The sequence below is a fragment of the Condylura cristata genome, unplaced genomic scaffold (assembly GCF_000260355.1).
Source record: "Condylura cristata isolate star-nosed mole 26May11 unplaced genomic scaffold, ConCri1.0 scaffold00026, whole genome shotgun sequence".
Lineage (NCBI taxonomy): Eukaryota > Metazoa > Chordata > Mammalia > Eulipotyphla > Talpidae > Condylura > Condylura cristata.
In genome coordinates, this window is record NW_004567127.1 from 10,261,700 (window position 1) to 10,265,882 (window position 4,183).

The following is a 4,183-nucleotide window of genomic DNA, read 5'->3' on the forward strand; positions in this document are numbered from 1 at the left end:
CTGTACCCCAGTTCTGTAAGAATAAATAAATAAATCTTAAAAAAAATAAAAAAATAAAAAATAAAAAAAGCAGAGGTTCCTGGGAGCAGCTCGATAAAGTCCCCAAGTGCCTGAAACTCCATTCTTCCTGCCTTCATTGATTCATTCAACAAACACTGAGTTCCTTCAGTGTGCTCCACAGTCTTTGGTGTGGGGGAACAACGCTAAGCCTGACAGTGTCCGCTTGAGGCACTTACACCCCTGCAGATAGGACCAGCAGATCCGCCATGTCAGATACCGAGACGTGTTATTGAGCCTAAGAAATGGAGAGAGTGTTATTCTACAGAGGGTGGTCAGAGAAATGTTTTTTGAGCAGGAAACACATTTAAGAAAAGAAAAAAATGCACGGACACCTGAGTGCTCAGAGTGTGGGGACAAAAACAGCTAGAGGCAAGTGCATAGGGAAGCTGAGAGGCAGAGTCACCGCGAGGATGCCAGGGGTTTCCCGGGCAGATGGGGAAGTCAAGGAGGCCACTACCGAGGGCGAGGAGCCCACACGGGGTTTTCACTAGGAGAGAGCAGGCTGCTCACATCTCACGCTGCCCCGGGATGCTGGGCACTAAGATGCTGGGAAATAAGCTTTCTGTTTGCCTTTCTTTCTGAGCAGACGCTTTGCTAGGGCAGCTACAAGAAATCACTGTATGGTTTAGGCAACAGACATTCATCGTCTTGTGGTTTTGGAAGCCAGAAGTCCGGATTGAGGTGACAGGGCCAGCTCCCTCTGGCGACTCTAGAGACAGACAACTCCCAGGGATATTTCAAGTTCCTCCTCCTGGTAGTTTCTCCTCGGCTGGTGGCACAAAGCTGCGAAATCCACCGACATCCCCTCGTGTTCGTCCAAAATTTATTTCGCTTATAAAGACCACAGGATCCTGCCCTTCACTAGTATGACCGCATCTTTCTGATTCTATTTGCACGTTTCCCTCTTCCCCAAGAAGGTCACAGTTTGCTGTTAGGACTCACTGGAAGTTAGGACTTCAACATGGGAACGTGAAGAGAGGGGTTTCAATTCAATACATAGCTCTCTTCCTTATCATCTTAGATAATTCGAGGGCTTTCTTTCTGTCTTTCTTTCTGTCTTTCTTTCTGTCTTTCTGTCTTTCTTTCTTTCTTTCTTTCTTTCTTTCTTTCTTTCTTTCCTTCTTTCCTTCTAGATTTATTTATTTGTGTGTACAAAACTGGAGTGCAGGCCAGAGGTGCAGAGGCGGTGAGAAGCTTCACCAGAGAGAGCAGGGGAGCAGAACAGGCCGACTGACAAAGTACATTGCTGAGGGGAGCAGCAGACCAGTCAAGAGAGGTCTACTGTACCATGTGTCACCCTCCAGGCCCGGGATCGAACTCGTGCTGAAATGGCTTTAGCGTCTTAGCCCTGTGCTTTAACCCGCTGTGCCACCAGGGAGGGCCCTTGAGAGCTTTCTTAAAAACACAAATGCTTCCGCAGAGATTAGCAGGGAGAGGGCACCTTGGGAAACAAAGTGTGTGTTAAAGCTGAGACCACACTCCTCAACAGATCACCCAGGTCTGCCTGGCTCAGCCTCCAGGTAGGACCTGAGGACAAGTTCTGATGAAACTAATATAGTTGCCAGTAGAAACAATACCACACCTGCAGTGTGCTTCTCAGAGGCTCAGCCCATCAGTCCCCAGGGAATCGTCCCTGTCTTTCTCAGCGGGGGTGTTAGGATCCCACGTGTTGCCTCGCCAAGTGAAGGAAGACCTCACACTTCCATGTGAGAAGCTCATTAGGAGCAAGCAATCTCTTTAAATGAATTAATGAAATGCTTCTGATTTCTGTGCAAATTAGACCTGCTTGAATCTGAAGAAGGGAGGAGGAGGGTGCTGTGGTTTTGTCGAGAGGTGGGAAATGCCCTCAGTGTCTATTACACTTCATGATGAGGTATCGTTGCCTGGCGGTTTGAAGGAGAAAATTTACATTCATGATGTGATGAAATGAATCTACCTTAGTGTGAAAAAATTGTTTTCTTTACCTTTATTTATTCAGACTAGTCTACTCGTATGACTTGCTTTATTTTGCCTTTTCCTTAAAACATTGGGCATAATCCCGTTTCTTAAGTTTCTGTCTCAAAGATGACATCTGGAAGGAGCATAAAGAAAAGGAGAGGAGATAAATCATAAGTTAATGACCTTGGGACCATATCTTGGCCACTGCAGCGTCAGTTCACTCATTGAAGAGAAAGATGCAGAGAAAAATCTGCTGGATCTCTTAGGACTTTGCAGCACAATCAAAAAACAATTAAAATTGCACAAAATGCTGAACTTGGACTTGTAGTCACATAGAAAGTTCTTTTTAAAACAAATAACAATTTCAAAATTCTTAAGATGTTAAAAGTGTGCTCATGAACATGCATCCCCACCCCCAACACACACTTTCTCCCCCAAGACAATTGCAATACAACTAATGGGGAACCAGAGGGAATATAAAAATGAGAAAAGGTCAAAGCAAAGCAGATTCGGGTCCTGGCTGTTCTAATAATAAGCCAAGTAACTTAGCAGAAATGCTAACCTCCATGAGGTTAACTTTGATGAAGGCATCAAATCTGGTCATTTCTGTGCCTACTTCCAGTTTCAATATTTTATCATTTTGCATTAAGACGATCAATCAATACCTGGCCAGATAATCTGTAAGCAGGAATAAGAACTGAGGCTCAAATAAATTTGGGGTGCACCACTTTAAAGAGTAGAAGATATGAACCAGTTAGTTTTTAATATCACCACCCCTCCATCTTAGTTCAAGTGAACTCTGTGTCCCCTGGACAATCACAAAAGCCCCCAACTTGCTTTACTTCTTCCAATCATGGCTCATGCTTTGATAAGATTATTTCATTTCCTATTTCAAAACACTTCAACAAGCCCTCCCTGGGGGCACAATGAGTTAAAGCAAAGTTCTATGAAGCACTCTGATGCCACTGAAGGATGAGTTCAATCCCCCACCAGAGAGCGGACCCACATAGCACAGCAGACCTCTCCTGACCCACCCATTGCTCCCCTCCCCAGTGTATTACAGTAGACCCACCTGTCCTGCTCCCTACTCTGTCTCTGAATCTTCTCACTCCCTGCAACTCTGGCCTGTACCCCAGTTCTTGTATGCATAACTAAATAAATCTTCAAAAACCCCACTTCAGCAGCTCCCGTTCATTCAGTGTACAGGTGCTGGTGATACGTGGTGAACAAAGCAGACAAATGTGCTTTGTGATAGAATCTATATTAGCAGGAATAGGAAGACAGATAACAAATGAACACACAAGTTACAATGGTGGGAGTGATAAATACCATGAAGAAAATCAAAGCAAAGGAAGGAGGTAGTAAGAAGAGAATGCTGCTTTAGAGGTGATGTCCATCAGTGACCTCTCTGAGGGACAGGTGACCAGCTACCTGAAGATGGCGGGAAGTCTCCAGGTGACTATCAAGACAGCACCCTCAGGCAGAAGGTGCTCAATGCAGAATCCTGGTGCTTGGGTTGTTACTTTCAAGTAATAGATGTGGGTCTGTTTCTAGAGCAGAGTGAGCGAGGGGCGGACTGCCAGATGATGAGTTGGAGAAGTGGCCTTGTACCAAAAGCAGTTAGTCTGGCAGATAATGGCAAGAACTTCAGGTTTGGTTTTTTTTTTGAGAAATGATTGGAGAATTTTGAACAAGCATGTATCCCGATCAGATTTGCATTCTCAAAATTCATTTTGCTTTATTGGTGGAAGGGTTGTGAAAGGGAGATGATAGTGAAAGCAGAGAGATCACAAAGCACTATGTGTAACACAGGCTCATACAAGGGTCGGTGTCATCGAATGTATGAGAAGATTGGGGTTTCAGATGTATCCTGGAGTCACTAATCATTTTGTTCATGGTTTGAAGGTGGAGTGATGAGAAGAGAATTAAGGTTGGCATAAAAAATTTTGCTTGGCTTCTCTGTGCATGCGGATATATATGCCAGGTGAACGGGAAGCAGCTGATTTGAGAAGGGATATAGAAATCAACTGTTGAGTTCTAGATGCATTCAGCAAAAGTTGCCTATTGAGTATCTTTTTTTTTTTTAAAAAAAAAAAGATTTATTTATTTATTCATATGGAACTTGGTGACAGGCCAGAGATATGTAGGATTAGGGTGAGGGTGCGAGGCTTCACCAAAGACAGAG